Source organism: Callospermophilus lateralis, chromosome 8 (assembly GCF_048772815.1).
Source record: "Callospermophilus lateralis isolate mCalLat2 chromosome 8, mCalLat2.hap1, whole genome shotgun sequence".
In the NCBI taxonomy this organism is placed as follows: Eukaryota; Metazoa; Chordata; class Mammalia; order Rodentia; family Sciuridae; genus Callospermophilus; species Callospermophilus lateralis.
In genome coordinates this window covers 131,954,043-131,971,706 of record NC_135312.1, presented here as the reverse complement: position 1 = coordinate 131,971,706, position 17,664 = coordinate 131,954,043, and positions in this window count along the sequence as shown.

Here is a 17,664-nt window from a genome sequence, read left to right as displayed (position 1 = left end):
TCTTGTTCAAGTACAAAATTTCCCAAGGGCATGAAATTGCATTTAAATTCAACCTAGTTTTTATATTCCAGAATGATCCCTAGAAAGGAAGGAAAAAAATATTTAAAGTAGAAGAATTACACAGAGTATATTGACTGTACTGAGCCAAAAGAAAAATGCTTTTTACAAAGAATTCTAACATTTGTAAGAAACCATTTAAGTCAGAGCACGGGTTGCTGCATATTTTCAAAGGGAATCTCCTTCCAGTTGGAACCAGACCTTCCACTTACCCAACTGACTCTCTCAACTGCTATTCCTGCTGCCCAGTCCCCGACACTCAGCTGAAGTGCAGACCTCTCACAATGTTCACGATTTAATGAAGTGAAACAGCCTAATTGTATCAGAAAGATACTTTTCTCCAATATTGAAACATATTAGTAATATTTGTGAATATTTAAATTTTCTTGAACATATTTTAGGGAACTTCTCTGGTGGCAACTCAATTACCAGGTTTTTCTCTCACTTAGTTTCTCAGAATTGCACTGTTAAATTAGCAGAGAACCTCAGCTACTCAGATGTTGTCTTGAAACACACCCACACATTAGTTTTATTATTCATTAGATTGTAATCCTCTCTTGGCTCTGCCTTTTAGAATCCATTCCTATGTGTTTACCCATTTTTACATGTGAGCACTGAGAAATCTTGGTGACCTATAAATAAAGGGGAATGGAGAGAGATTTTCAGGAAGAGTCTCACTTAACTCTGTGAACCCTTTCTCATATCAAAATCGCCAGGACCCATCATCAAAAATGTTTCATGGTCAGTTAGCAAAACAGCTGAGTGATGTGTTTCTCCTCTTGCCTCCTTCTTTTACTTCGTTGTTAACAGAAAAGAATTGGATTTGCAGAAGAATTTGTTACAATTATTAGAGTTACATCATGAGATACACATAATTCTTTAATTATGCATTTTATACTTAAAGTTAATTTTCAATCCGATATAGTCAGAAAACAGAAATATTCTTCATTTAACTGTAGCTTACCAATATACTATTTTGGATAAACTGGTCTTATATTAGCAAACACATTAAATATACCTTTGGAAAAACCTTGGGATTTCAGATTTAACTCATTCAATTTTAGAAAGTGTCTGTCAAGAAACTTATGTGGCAAAACCAGTTCCTTTTGATTTGGCCAGTCAGCCAAATCAGACTTAGTCCCTGTCAGAAAAATTTTGGTTTTATTTTTCAATTCAGTGAATGTGTTAATATATTTCACTGTGACAACCATCTCACTTCGGAATTTAAAGACAGTTACAGAATGGATCCTTGAAGAGTTTGGTTGCTAAGTGAAATAAGGCATGTCACCTTCAATATTTGTTACCGATAATAATTTATTTGCTGGCACAAAGCTGGGCATCAAGAAGATTGCATTTTTGACAACAGTAAAGAGGAAGGAGAGGTGAAGCAGTAAATGAAAATATTTAATTAATTCTACTCCTATGCAGCTCGGCTACAAAGAGAATAACCATGCTTTTCTAAAGATAAAGGCCCCCAGGAGGTTTTGGTGTTATGGTTTGGATATGAGGTGTCCCCCACAGCTCCATTAATGCAAGACTATTCAGAGGTGAGAGGACTAGACTGTGAGAGCTGTCACCCAGTCAGCCCATCCTAGTATGAATGGTGACGTGGTGACGGTAGGCTGGTGAGGCAAGGCTGGTGGAGGTGGCTCACTGGGGACATGTTCGGGGAGGGTTCCTCTTCCCTGTGACCCTCTCCTTCTCTCCTGCTTCCTGGCTGCCATAAATGGAGCAGTGCTCCTCTGCCAAACCCTTTCACCATGATGCGTGCCTCACCTTAGTCCCAAAGCAATGAAGGGCTGAACCTCTGAACCCAGGAGCCAAAGTAGACATTTCCTCCTCCAAGTTGTCCTTGTCAGGTATTTTGGTTACAGCCCCACAAAGTTGACTCACACAGGTGTCTTCATTAAAAAACTTAAAGATTGATACTGATACTTCCATTTTCTTTCTTTCTTTCTTCCTTTCTTTCTCTCTCTCTTTCTTTCTTTGTTTCTTTCATTCATTCTTTTTTTCTATATCAAGAGACAGACTTGAGCAAAGCATTTTAAAACAAATGTAAAGTGAAAGACGGGAAGGGTGGATTGGTCAGTGGTGTGATGGTAAATGTTTAATTGGCTGTCTGATGAACGTATGTGTGTATATACTTACATAAGTTCATTATAAAATTTACTGATATAAAGGATACGTAGCACAACATTTAAAAATAAAATAAAATAGCTGATACAAAGGATACATGGTGTCAAATTTGCAAATAATAAAACATGTAATACTCTTTATTATAACTTTTCACAGAGGGAATCGATTCTCATAGGATGTTTTTGTTGATTTTTGCCAAACTCTTGCATCCATGGCCAGTCCTCGGTGGCAACTGATGAATGAGTATAGTTCTGACATGCATGTTGATGGATAATTTGTTTACAGTAACAAGAAAGATGAATGTGAAACAACAAAGACATATGTCGAAAATGACTCTTTTGTCAATGATATGAGTGATTTCTTTGCTGAAACAGAATACAGTTTTCAAATCCTGGAGGAATATTTCCTTTTTTTTTTTTTTTGTACGATGCACTATGTAATGAATACTTAAATTTAATTTGATTATTAATATTTTCTCTTTCACTATTTAAATATAGCTAATTAACAGACAATAAGCCAAGTCCTCCTTTGTGGTGTCTGTTGACTTCCTTGTTGATGCTGGGCTGCCACATTGATGTTACTTTTGGATGCAGAATTGGGATGAGATGTGCTGTGGAGCACCATTGTTAATTTCCAGTTAACCAAGACCGTAGATGCAAGTAATCTCCAATATGTAGATAATGGCAAAGAGGTGAAATTACTGGGAAGTAATGAGTCCTGAGTATTTTTCCCCTAACTTTCATTATCAATGCACTTTATTCAATTATAATTTTATGTAATTTCTATTCGTGCTTGTGTTTAATGATTAGTTTGCAAAGTTTCTGAAAATTTAACAAGTAGTTTCCACTAGCCAGTGTAAACCAGTTGTTGCCTACCACTGGGTAGAAGGTAAGAGAAACATGTATAAACCTGGAAGAATCAAGTTTGTTGAAGAATTAAAAAGGACACATGTTAATGAAAATGCATTCTGTGTTCTTGGGTAGAATGGAACTAAATTGATGGCAAGAACACTAAGTTATTGAATAGGAAGATCAAAGTTTCCAAAAATCAGGCTATGTATTCAGTGGATGTTCTGTTGAAAATCCCAATGCTCGCTCTTCGGCGACCTGATCTTAAAATTCATTTGGAAGAAAAAATTTAGCCAGAGAGATTTGAAAAAGAACATTACAGGAAAAGTTGCCCTACAGATTTTTCATATTTTGTCAATATTGTCCTATACATTATATCAAGAGGGGATAATTTCTATGTTTTGACAACTGCTTCAGTACACAGAGATATATGGAAATCATAAGCAGCTCACTTCGAGCAGTTATATAACTCTGACACACATAGTGGATTGGGGGAAAGGTATAACTAAATGATAGAAATACTGACACTAAAGGAGGCACATTGGTTAATGAAGCAGAATTGAGTTGAGAAGCAGATCCATGCATATGTGGAAACTTTGTCCATCATTGTGGTGATTTAAGCTAGAGGAACAGTGCTGTGAAATACATCTGTTTAAAGCTGTATCCCCAACTTCACACCATATGTAAAGAATTCGACACAGACTGCATGTTTATGTGTGCAAAAAATTTAAAAGAATAAAGGATAATATTTTTTATAAACTTGGGTAGTGGAGAGGAAGTATTTCCTAATTAAACTATCAAGGAAATTACTAATATAGCTGTCTACATAAAAGTTTAGAATTGCTTTAAATAAAAAATGACATAAAATATAAAAGATGAGTGTTTCTGGAAGAATTACCATTTGCTAAATATATTCCAGGCAAAGGTTTCTGTTTGCTGTTGTTTTGGGTTTTGATTTTCTTTTTTTTTTTACTTTTATATTTTGGTAAAAAGTTCTCTGACATATTGTTTGGTAAGTGAAAAGAACAAGTTGTGACAGTGTCAATTGCATAGATGTTAAATATTTCATAAATAAAAACATTAAGCTTATACATTCACATTTCTACTGGATGTGGTGATGAAGGAGAATTTTATTTTTTACTCTACATAGTTCTACACATATATATTTTTTGTAAGAAGTACTCCATGTATTACTTTATTAATTAAAAAACTAAATCCCATGTTATAAAATCATTGCTGTCTGGATTGCTTTGCTGCCAGCCTCTCATTCTTGCTAAGATGCTGAGGTCTTCCCGCTGCAGCTTGCATTTGGAATAGGATCTGAACCATCTTGGTTAAGGCAGGTCGTGTTTAGGCATTTCCTTTCACCAACAGTACATCCTGAACGCACTGAGCCACCCCCCGAGTCCATGTGCTTATTGATTTTCTACCTTCGGGGAAATGCTTTTTCATAGGATCTTACTTTGATGAACTTCCTTTAGCAGGCCAGGGCCCTATCAGCCTAGACCTCTACCCCGGAGTCCAGTGTGCCGGGGCATCTTACCTGTGCACCCAGGCAAGGAGCAGGGATCACTGGCTTCACCCCAGTTGCACTCATCCCGTGACTAAGTTAAACTGCCAGCCTTGGATGCAGCTGGATGTCCTCTGTCTTGCTACACTTGCCCATTACCTCTGAGCCACCCCAGAGGAAAGTCAGGTCTGCTGAGGTTGAGGTGCAGCACATCATGCCCATGGCCTGGCTGCAGCAGTGGCTGCCAAACCCACAGCCCAGGTGGCTCCTTTGGCCCCGTTTTGGTGTGATCCCAGCTTCTTTTTCTTCTCCACCAGCCAAGTCCTGGACCCTTTTCATTTGCCCCCCAGTTTTGCCTTTATCCATTTCCATCTTGCTTTGTGTCTTGGGAGGCTGAATTTTATGGACTTCCTTCTTATTGGGATGGTCTGAAAGTGCAAGGTATTTATTCCTCTGCTTGTCTCTCCCCACAGAGCAAAAGCTTTTCTACAAGGTCTCTCCTGGAGCTGTAAGTTTCCCCGGTTCCTGGGAACTGCCCCTGCCCTTTATTTCTTCAAGCTCAGAGAAAATAGCTGTTTCCTGAACAGGGATTCTACATCCCTGTGAGTTTTTCCTAAGCTTTGTTGGTTGATCACTCACTAAAGTCTCTTTGGCCGTGTGTGTGTGTGTGTGTGTGTGTGTGTGTGTGTGTGTCTGTGTGTGTCTGTGTGTGTATGTGTGTGTCCGGTGTCCTGCCAGCACTGATTGCAGGGTATTAGGGCAGTGGGTCAGGCTCCTGCACAAGTAATCTGAGGTATGGCAACAAAGGGAGCAGAAGCCCCAACCCTTGACTTTGAAGTTTAAGATCTCTGCCTGCTAAACTATAGGCGATGACTAAATAATTCAATGCAGGTCATAAAATCAATCTTGTCTAATCACTACAGTTTCATGAATACTGGGCACTTGATCTTTCTTTAGCTTTTGGTGAAAGAGGAAATGGTATTTTAGAATATATATTAATACTGGTAAAATGGACATTAAAACTAATTACTTATACTTCAAAATAGTATTAATTTTGAACTCTGAATACTCTTAAAGATCATGCTCCCTCTGTTCGGCATCGTGTTTTCATTCCATTTCTTTTTAATCATTGTATTTCCTACAGAGTGGTGGGCCACACTGCTTTTGTGTCTTCCCTCGATAGACAGTCATGTCATTTCCTCCCGGGGATGCTGTGGTAGCTTTCTGTCCTCTGCCTATGTTCAGCGGACACTCTGTTTGACAATCTGAATAAAAGGCAAACTGATGTCATTGAAGCTGTGACCTGGTCTTCCTTTTGGTAGTGCACCTCTATTCAGAAATAAGTTCTGAGTATCTGTCCCACACAGGACATTGTTTTAGGTACAAGGTTTTCATGTAGCAAAAAATTCATGGTCAATGTAGTTTTCACTGCATGGTGAAGCCACTGAGCTTTCATTGGCAAAAACCAAAATTGAAAGATCAAACGCCTGAGGGAAGAGTCTCCATACCTTGTCATTTTAGTGCATATCAAAACATATTCTCACGATGCTGTTTCTATGGGAAAATGCACTCCAAGAATTAACCAAATTCCAAGTGTATGCTTGGCTTTCAATCTGTTTAAATTGAAAACTGTTTCTCTATGACCCCTTTTAACATCTAGAAGAAGATGCTCTGAAAGCTTATAAATCAAGGTTAACAATCAGAACTATTTAAAAAAGGTAATTTAATCCTTGCTTTAAATCACTTTTGACATTTCTCTTTCCTTTCAAATGATAAAGGAAAAACAAATGGAGGCCCAGAAATTAAAATTAACTATAGACTCTCACACCAAACAAGTCTTCATCATTTTCCTAAATTTCAAATCAGAAAGAAACTTGGTGTCTACGGAGTAAGAAGGTGAAATCTGCCTTGCCGATGGATGCTTCTGGAACTTTCCTCCTTGGGAGCTGAGGAGTCCGACGGCAGCTCTACTGTCCTTGGTGATGCCACTCACTGTTCCATAGGAGGAGAGCGAAAGTTCTCAGAAGAGCTGACCGTCTGTCTTGAAATATGTCGACAGGTCCCTCCTAATACAAAACTCCTTCCAGGCTCCCTAGTTTGGGGGCAGTGTCCCTTGTTAACTTTAGCTAAGTAGAGATTCTCTGTTCCTGCAAAATGAGTCATTTATCAACTCCTAATACAACTTTTGGCAAAAAATCTTGAATGTCATTCTTAATATACAGCAATGGATTTTTATTTAGTTCTTTAAAATTGTTTTTTTTTTTTTTCCTTTCATCTCTATTATCTTATTTTAAACAAGGAGTTGTAGCTCCTGGGGTAATTCAAGGTTTTCTTTGTACCCAGTCTATTTTCCTCTTCAAAGGCCTCGGAAGACAGATGATGAAGTTTGAATTACTTGGTTTCTGTGGAAGAACAGCAGAGCCGTCTAATAAGTCTTTTTTCTACTTCTGAAAACTTCATCTTCCCAAAGGGGATGTGGTATATGGCCACTTGGTCCACCACATTTCCAGCATTTATCACTGTCATTTAGAAGCTCGCCTTCTATCCCTGCCGGGGCATGTGCGTCAGTTCTTGAAAATGTCTCTTATTTTAGATCAAAAGTGTGTTTGTTTCTGTTTGCTTCTCAGCCGAGCTGGCTGTAGACCGGCTGTTGTTTTTCAGCGGGACTTTCTTTATTCGTGGGGTTGACCTTCCTACATTTGTGTTGGAAAAATATCTCCTATTTATGAAAGCAGCTGCATTGAGGGGGGACTGAAACTTTGAACTATGCTTTCAAACTCAGCTTTGAAAACATCAGCCCTCTTAAGAACATTATTTACAACGGGCCAATACTTTTAGAACTACATTCACAATGTCTTGGGTGATAAATTATTGTATTGGTTAATTCTTAGATTATTTATAAACATTTATGCATCTTAATAGGCACTGAAAAATCTCAGAAAGTGTGTATTACAAATATTTAGTAATTTGATTTAAAGGTATTTTTGTCACAAAGTATAAGTTCAATATAGAAAAGAAACAGATAACTGGATGTTTGCTGGATGGTAAACCTGCCTAGACATTTCTCTATAGTGGAAAACTGATTAGCTTCTAAACATCTGTTTTATCCCCTTTCCACTTTTAAGTTATGGCAAAGAAAATTGTTACTTCTACGCCAGTGTGTAACTGATAAACAATTTGAGCAAAATTAACTCAGTCCTGATTGATAATCCCACACTGTGGGTGGGCCTAGCAGTTAGTTCAATCATGGGTATGCCCGGTACTAAGCCAAAGAATGCTAGGTGATCTCCTGGCTAAACGCTCTACCCAAGGACGGACCCCTTAACATGCACTTGTGTTCTTTAGGTATGGAAGGCAAATATAATTTCTCCATCTTTGGATGTAAATGAAGGAATGCATAGCTCCAGTGTCATGTAACCGTCACAGATTAGCTACATCATGAATGGTGACAACCCACCAATTTTGAAGTATACAGTGAGCCTGCTCACACCCAGTAATCCAGATGATAGCAAAGTTGCTGCCAGCTGCCATCTTGTGACTGTGAGGCTGCCAATCTCAGGAAAATTATATCAGAATGCAGCTCAGGTAATTCTAAAACAAGGGAGTTGTACCTGCAAACAATTACTTTTTAAATAGTGGGATTAGTATATTTATGCTATTAAAGATAATATAGTAAACTTTATGTTCTTTTGAATTTGTCCCTGAAAAATTAGAAAACATAAAAGGGATCTAAACTTCTGTAAAACATTCGCCACTAAAAACTATTAGTTATTAAATCATATCTTTAATCTGGAAAAATCATGAAAAACAGTTAAGAGTTTAGAGTCATGTGTTTTCTTCTAATTAATGTTCCAATTTTAGAGATTAATGCCATAACTTGGAGCCAATTAGCATTGTTCACTTTCTTCTTGTCTCCATATATTTTCTTATTTTGAAAAGTTCCACACTATTTCTATTCTTTTGTACACCACAGGCCCGTGGTTTTGGTCTTGGTTCTACATGTGGATGTCTCATTGCTCACCACCTTCTCCTTCCCATGGCTCCCCTAGTTCTGACTTATTTATCTAGTACATTTTTTGATCAGCTGCATGTCCTTGTTGAGTACTATTTCTATCCAAGTGGGCGTATGGTGTTATACTCTTATGTGAGTCATTGTAGGGATTATATGTCCCCAGTTGTATAATTAAATGACAACCAGATATTATCAAAGAACAAATTTTCAACAAATTGAGCATGAGATCTAGCTGATTTTTCTTAGTGACTCATAAATCAGGCAACATCCCTTCTATGACATCAAAAGCCACTCTCCGAGGAGGGACAGGACTGTCAGTCTTTGTTAAAAAGCATAAGCAGGACCAAGGATCAGCAAAGTGCAAAAGCAATTGCTTAGCATCCAGTTACTTGAGGTTACTTTTCTATAAGGTCAAAACAGAGGCTTCCATATCTTGCTGGTCCAGGCTGACCAGGCCTTTTGGATTGATTGCTGTCAATTTTCTGGTGTTGGAAAACTGACCTGTTCGGTTTGGTCACATCGCATGAGTTATTCCAATATGGTCTGGTCTGGCCTATGGGGCCTAGAGTAGAAACTTAGTTTGAAATGATGACCTCTTGTAAATTTTATTTAACAAAATACTTTGATTTGGACATTTTTTCACTACTTTTTAAAATTGTTCTTTTTAGTTATACATAAGAGTTAATCTATTTTGATGTATTTATACAGCATGGACTATCTCTTATTCTAATTAGGATCCCAGTCCTGTACACGATGTTGAGATTCACTGTGGGGTATTCATATGTGTGCATAGGGAAGTTATGTCAGATTCCTTCCACTGCCTTTCCCATTCCTATTCCCACTCCCTTCCCACGCCTCTTTTTCTTGAAACTCCATAAACAGTGCTTTAACTTTTACCTGCATTGAATACCATTAAGGAGGTTTGAGGCTGATTTAATTTCCCCCTCTTATAGAGGACTTCTGTTTTTAGTTGAATGGTGGAAGATTTCTTTCTTTATTCTTGAATATTGGATGTGATTTGTTTTCATCTCAGTCACTGTACATCAGATTTCCCGGATACACATCTTCCAGTTGGCACATCAGTGTCATTTCCCTGTTATACGTATGGGTGCTTTCCTATTCTTTTTGTTTGTCTGTCTTTCTGGAGTCTTTGCTTAATGAACACCAATTACCTTTATGCTGTTTATTCCTTAGTTATCCTTCATATCCATGGTCCTAGCTCAGTTGTTTTGATCTTGTTCTCTCCCTGCTCTCTCTCTCTGTCTTTGTCTCTCTCTCTGTGATCATGTTGATTGCCTTGAGTTTTTTTTTTTAATACAATATTAATTTTATTTCATTTTAGCCATGTCTGTCCTGATTCTGCTATTTATTTAGTTTGCCTATTGTATCATAAATTGTGTTTGGTTCCCAATTTATTTTCTTAGTTCATAACCCCTGTCTTTTTATTTTGTTTTTCTATCATCTCAAATTTGAGCTCTCACATTCTCCTTCTTCTTTGGAAACTTAATTGAATTTCTTTATTGAGAATTTTAACAGAGCAAAACGTTGGCATAAATTCAGTCAGTGTTGGATTATGTGTTTTATTGAAATTTTTTTTTCTCTTGTGTACTTGTGTATTTTTATGCCTCATCTTTTCATCTGGCTCATGATGAATTTAAGTAGCTGCATTCAGATTCTGTTGTAAGGCAGTGTGAGCCAACCCTTTGATACCTGATGTCCTTCTGACATTTTATCAAATGTTCCCTTTCTTCCCAGCGCCACAAGAAGAGTCCAATTTCCCACCTTAAGTGATTTTGAGATTCATGTTGTGACTCTGATTTTGGATTTCACATTCAATGGCCATTGGAACATGTAGTTGGACTTCACCTTCCTACCATAACAGGGATGTGCTCTGAGTAGCAAATGGTCCCAGAATGGGGTATCTATGGAGCAGAGCCAACCTCAGTCCTCATCCTTGAACCAACCTGAGACTCCTGGCCGGCCCCAGGGGAGTCACAGCCATTTTATTGACCCATGAGTGGCAAAGATAAAGGTCGTTTGCAATCACCCACGATTATTTAGCATTACCATTGCAAAAGCTAAGTCATCTTTCTAATTTATTTAGAACCAGTGTGTTTTTGTTCTTCAACTGCATGCTTTCAGTGTTCTCTTATGAGGCCTCTGACTGTAAAAGTGGGGAAGAGAACAGAGGGACAGATCTTCCCAGGGACGGATCTCCATGGAAGACATACTCTGCTCTGAGATCCCACTAGACTCTGAGATCCCACTAGACCAGGAAAACACTTCATTCCTCCAGCCTTGACAGCCTTCCCTTTGTAGCACAGTGCCCTGGGTGACGGCCGTTCTTGGTGGCCCCCATCGTGGCCTGTGTTCATGAAGGGGTCTTGCCTTGGCATTTAGGGGCTTTTACTTTTGAGAATTTTCCTCTCCTTTCCCAGGGGTGCTTGACCATTGATTAATCTGCTTATTGTCAAATTGGAAGATATCAATACAAATTCTTAGGTCATTTCTGGGACACACTTCTCTCCTAGCCATGGACTCCAGGGAAGGAATTAAAGCCATCCTGTGTGACCTGCATCAAGTCACACATGCCTGTTCAGCTTCATTTTCTTCCTACTTGTGAGATGAGCTCCTTGACTTGCTACAGAAGATTTTTGTCAACTTTTTAAAAATATTCATTTGTTTATCTGATGTGTTATATTCGTATTAGGCAATGGGAACGTCCTCATCAATCCTACTTGATTCTCGAGTCCTAGCTCTGCAAGTTTTAGGTAGAAGTGCATTTGTGGAGGTTACACAGTTCCTGAGGGTGGGTTCAGGATGGGTATTTTTGTGTAGGGCATATATTGCCATTTTAGACAAAGATCTAGCTGAGAACGCACTTTTTAAATAAAAATAAATTGAACAACATCATATATCAATGTATTTCAGTTGACTTTGAAACCATCCTCCTTTTATATTTTATTTCTCTAATACTCTGTTTAGAACCACAACAGAAATTACAGCTCTATATTAATATAACAGGATCAAAGAATAGCACTTGGACAAAGAAGACACAAAAAAACCCCATGGTTTTAGTTTTCTGTTTATTTGTTTTTTTTTAATCTCATACTATATGGTTAATTCATAGGAATTAAGAGAAAAATCAGATAAAATGATACCTTTAACATTTGTCATCAGTGTATTATACGTGAGATGACTAATGAATACCTCCCTTATGCCAGTTACCTTTTGATATTATAACAGAATATATTATTTTTTCCTGACTTCAACCTAACCCAACATGTTCAAGAGGTATGTTAGTGCTGCCTGACCTCGGAGTTTTCAGACACCCCATTTGGAATGAACTTAAGTGTTTTTACTTCTAGTGCATCAGCAAATAGAGGAAATGGCTTAGTAGAAGCATCTTTCATCTGAAAATGGTAAAGGGATTTTTATCAATATTTGTTGGAATTAGTGTGCAGTGGATTAGGTTATTCATTATACAAAGATAATATTTACTTTAGAAATTGGTCTTCTTTGCAAAGTCAAGCTTTAATGGGGAGTGAGGGAGGAAGGAAGAATCATTAGTATGCATATCAATTTTTTACAGTTATCTTGCATAACCTCAAATAATCTATAACTTAAAAAAAAGACTGAAATTTCTTCAAATGCATCCAACCAAATGACAGTGATTGGAATAACTGTTTATAATGCGATATAGCAATAAATGACCACAGATAGAAGAAAACTATCTCTTGTTGACTGGCATAGCATCATTTAATATTTAAACCAACCATAATTATTGGCAAGCTGAAGTGTTCACTAATGGTTTGCTGAGCAACAAAATAGCACATTTAACAGCGTGAAAATATTATACCACAACATCATCTTGAGTAATGGGTATTGCCTGGAAGTAGAATTTAGGTTGATTTACCCAAGAGAATTTATTGAATTAATGCAACAAAGGTTTCAAATTCTTAGCTTCTGAGATTTTTGTTGTTGTTTCTTCTGCCCCTGAACTCTGCTTTCTCTCAAGTTATTAATTTACAACAATAATTTTGTGATTTCTTAATTATCAATGAAAAGGTGGCAGTGTGTTTGTTATGATTGCAAGTCACTTGCTGAAGATTGGCAGACACCGAACATGCTAAGTGAACGTTCTATTTTAGCAGACTTCTGTTGTGTATCTGACTCACGCTTTGAGTTGGGTTAATGTATATTCCTTTTAGGTCAGAAGGAAAGTGCTATATGAATTATTCTACAGCACTTGAAAACTTACCAAATTATTTAGGTATCTAACAGAAAGAATTAGATGCATGTGTTATCTTTCCAAAACTTTTAATTCCAGGACTCTCTGGACAAAATATTTGATCCCAATTCTGGGGATAACTGAGAGTAAAAATAAACTTCTGCTTAAAAGCTGACCTGACTCTCCTTTAACAGACATCTCAAGGTGTGCTCACAGGGCAAGCTGTCACTGCACCAGGCCAACGGTGACATTTTGAAATGATGTGGTTGTGGAAGTTCCTGTAGGCAGTTGCTGCTTGCTTTGTTAAATTGCACACATTTTTCAGTCAAGCATTTTCCTGGCTGCATCAAAGGTGTTGAGTAACCGTGTTAACCTTGGTGTGTTTTGGCAATAGGAGATCAAGTAAAAGTCAATAAATGTCTACCACAGCCCTGATAAACTCCAAGGGCACAAATGGAGGTGTTTATGGGCTATAAGGGACAATTTGGTCAAGTGTAAGTTTCCCTTCAAATTGCTTATTGCCATTTTAGTGTTAGCAGAACATATTTTAAGTCACTTCTTTGACAGAACATATTGGTTGGCATTGCGTAGGCTTCTGTGTTTTTATGAGACAGATGGCAATTACCCATTTTTGTGCACTGTTATCTTTTAGCTGCAAGTATCACATTTACTGATGAACTGGACTTTGCTCTATTTTTTTTTTCTAATTTGAGCAGTTCCACCTTATAAAATCTCTTTGCAAAGAATATTAAGATGAATTCTGGTGAAATAATAGCATTAAATGTTATAAGAAGCAAGAGATTTTAAAAATGGGTTTGCATGTATGATGGAGTTTCTTTCTTTGAACTGATTCTCTTTTGCTGTGGGATTGTTTTAGAAGGCTGACCGTAGTTTATACACATGCAGGTATCTCCTAACAAGAGGAAACCATCTGTTATTCTTTCAACTTTTAGAAGGCAAAAATACATTAAAAATATTACTTAGGCTTTAATTTGCAGTCACATTCTTCTTCTGAAAAGTAAACTCTCATACAGAAATTATAAAGAATATAAACCTACTATAATTTCTAATATTTAAGTCCTTAAATTTTGGTCCCAACACTTCTTTCTAAAAATGAAATTTAAAATCTATGATCCTTTGAAGTAAATATTAAAATTGGCATATTTTAATATCTATCAAGATGTGAAGGATAAAATAATCCATGACACACCTATGTTACAATTTGGATATTACCTGTCCCCCAGAGCTATTGTTAATGCAGAAATATTCAGAAGTGAGCTGCAACCTAATCAGTGCATTGTATGAACTGACTGAGTGGTAACTGCAGGCAGGTGACATTGCTGGAGGAGGTAGGTCACTTGGGGCATGCCCACTCCCCTTCTGTCTGTTTCTCCCTGGCTGCCAGGAGTTGATACCTTCTGCCATGATTTGCTTCCTTACCTTGAGTCCAGAGCAATGCCATCAGCCCACCATGTATTGAGACCCCTGAAACCACGAGCCCAAACAAATTTTTGCTCTCTGTTTTTTTCTTGTCATGTTTATTGGTCACAGTGATGAAAAGATACCAAGCCCAATATCTTTCTCTCACATTGTTCTAACCCAAGAGAAAGCTGTTTTGATTTCTTTAAATTTCCAGCATCATATTTTTAAACTTTGGTTATAGAGCCTGATATGCACCAAGTATCTAGAAAATATGTGAGCAGAACAAAAGGGAAGTTTTAATGTTTGAAATATACTTAGAATAAAACACTTTCCTCCTCTGTTTAGTGATTCTGAAAGACATTTAAATTGTTCTCACGATTTCAATATTTGCAGATCTTGATACAATCTGATATTCTCCTTCTTTTTTAAGGCAGCTTCTGTAGTAACAAAGTTTGCCTGACTATGAAACGGAATCACCTCTACTTTTGGAAGAGGAGTAAAAGCTAGTTCAAGGTGTGTATATATTTAGCTAGCCTGGATTGCAGATGGTCTTTACTCTAGAGCCCACAGCTTCTGCTAGGGCCCTGATCCATCCCCCGGGGAGCTTCAGGAGTGGCCCCTGATACCTGCTTGGGACAGTTACAGCTGCCTGAACTGCTATGTCACCAATACCTTCCCTTCTTATCCCATTCACACCCTAATCTCTTCCATTATTTTTGAAACTGTTTCTTTATGCCACAAATCCCTTCCCATTTGCCCAGACCAATGGCTTATTCCTGACTTTTACCCTCCTTTGTCTCTGCCCTTTGAGACTCTGGACTGCCCTCTTCCTCCTGTTCTCCCCTCCTTGGGCCTCAAGGTCACTGGCTTTCCCTGGAGGTCTGCTCTTCTTCAGTCTCCCCTAGCCAGGCCTCATTCATTGCATCCTGTGGCCCTCCCCATGTGTGGCTGGCTGAGAGCTTTAGTCTCTGTGCGCACCTTCTCGTGGTCCAGGTCTTTGGTTCCAGTGCTCAGTCCTGCACATGGGCTCCTTGGAGTCCTTTAGGCCTCTCAGACTCAGCTGCTGTCCTGCGGCCAGGCCACACTGTTTTCCCTTTTGCTTTATGCACTATCAGCCTGTCCAGCCCCATTTAACCTGATGTTGGGAAGCTCTTTTTATGTCCTCTGTCTCCCAAGAGAGTACAACTCACAGTCATCGTGTCTTGGAAATTCCCTGTCACAAATGTTTCTCCAATCTGCCTTCTCCTTGCCATTCATTTTGGCAATCACCCATCCCCTCTTGCTTGTTATAACTACTAGATAATCGATCTTTCTACCTCCAATATTTCTTCTGCCTCCATTTAAACTGTATAGTAACTCCAAAATTTCAGTCTTCCTAAAGGAACCAATCCTGTCACCTTTTTGATCAAAACTGTGGCCCTCTTATTGGGTAAAAGTTCCTCCTTCTTTCTGATAGCCGAGTTGATACTTGGAATCTTCACATGTCTGGTTAGGACTTTCTTCTAATCCATTTTCTGGACCCCAATTTTTATCTCCAATTTTTATGCACATGTTATATTTTACACATTTTATTCATAATATTTTATGGATAAAATATTTGACTAGTTGATTGAGAATCACAAACCATTGGGATATGTATATAGAATGGCTTTATTTTCCCCTTAGTCCTGCTCTCAATTTTTCTCTACTAGACCATCCTTGTTTTAGGGGTCTCACCTCTTTTAATGACATGGGGCAATTTCTGAATGGGGAGATAATTTCAGTGTTTTAAAAGTCCAATTTCACTTTAAGATTCAATCCTGATTCAAGTTCTTTCATAACTTCCAGCATGGGACTGAGCCTCAGCTCTGCTGACTTGAAGCGGGGATGAGGGTTGGTTTTGGGGTCTGCTTTTCACAAACACCCTGTCTCCCCACTCTGTGGCCCCCATTTCTGGCTACTCCAATGTGGGATGGAAGAGCAAGAGGGAAAAGAAAGATATTTTTTTACATACTTGGGGGAAGTTTTTGGTTTCTCCTTGTATGGCTCTGTCTCTGGGCTTCCTGGGGGCAGGTGGAGTGTCTGCAGAAGAGCTCGTCTGTCTGTGCATTTCCTCCGGATGGCTGGCCAAACTTCCTAGCTCCCCCACCCCCTGCAGCTGGAATAACCACAACACATTCTTTTGACACGTGAGCCTCTCTCTTCCACCAGTCTAGAGACCACATACAACCTGACCTTAAGGGCCAATTCTCAGTCTTGCTGGTACCTGTGGGGACAAGGCTTTCAATGAGAGTGGTCAGGCCCCTTCACTGCCCGGAAGTCTTCCCTGATGTACATCCCTCTATTCAGTCCTTCCTATGAAATGGCATGTATACCCCAGATGGTCATTTAGGAAACAGAATGCCTATATCCCTTTTTTTGTATGGCCAGGGGAAGATTGGCAAGGGTATCGCGCCCCTACCTGACAAGACCACAAGAGTTAGCTGCTCTCCATAGCCTTCTGATGGCCTTCTGGGGATGCCACCCCTTTAGTGGGGCTTCTTCTTCCCCAATCCTGCACTGTCCATTCTGGTATCTGTTGACCATATGTGAGTACTGAGTACCTGAGAGCTGTTCATAATTGACATTCATGGTTCATGTAACACACATGCAGTGTGCACAGCTTAGGATAAAAAGAGGATTTAAATTACTATCTTATATTTAATAGATGTTAAAAATATTTAGAATATGTAGTTTAAATACTATGTCATCGAAATTAATTCTACTTTTATTTCTTTTTATCCATGTGGCTGTAAGTAAATTTTAAATTATATTTATGGCTTATGCTGGGGTTCAGTAGGTGCTACTCCCAAATATGGTGTCTTGGCATTTGAGAAAATAGCAGAGGCAGGAAACTGCTCTCATCTTTTCCTGGGAAGTGGGTTATAAAAGCACAGGAAGAATTTTCTACCTTTTCCTGAAGAGAATCTTAAGATCCTCATGGGAGAGGTGCCCTCCCTGTGCCCAGAGCAAAGTAACATGTTCAGCTCTGAAGATGAACAGTCATAGAACAGATCTGCTAAATGTCCCCTCATTTGTCACCACGAGATTGCAGTCTTCATCCAGAAGCTTTTATTTTCCCATGTCTGTCTGCATTTCATCAAACCTAGAGTAGAAATATTCAACTTTAACCATTTCTTTGTGTCTTTATTTTCTGATGAAGGCTCCCATGTCAAGTACAATTATTACTGTGAATTTGTATGTGTTTCTCTTGATAATCTTTCTTTTGTTGTAGGAGCCTCAGCTATAGACAGCATGTCTAGTGGAAAAGATATTTTCCTCTCCTAAACTTGCATTATATTCTTACTGGATGATTTACAAAGGAGGAAATGTCAATTAAATTAGATAGGGAGCTAATTTAATTCTAATCATTTTTGTCCAATGAGTTCTGATAACTTAAAACATGGGAACTTGGTATCTTTTGTTTTCA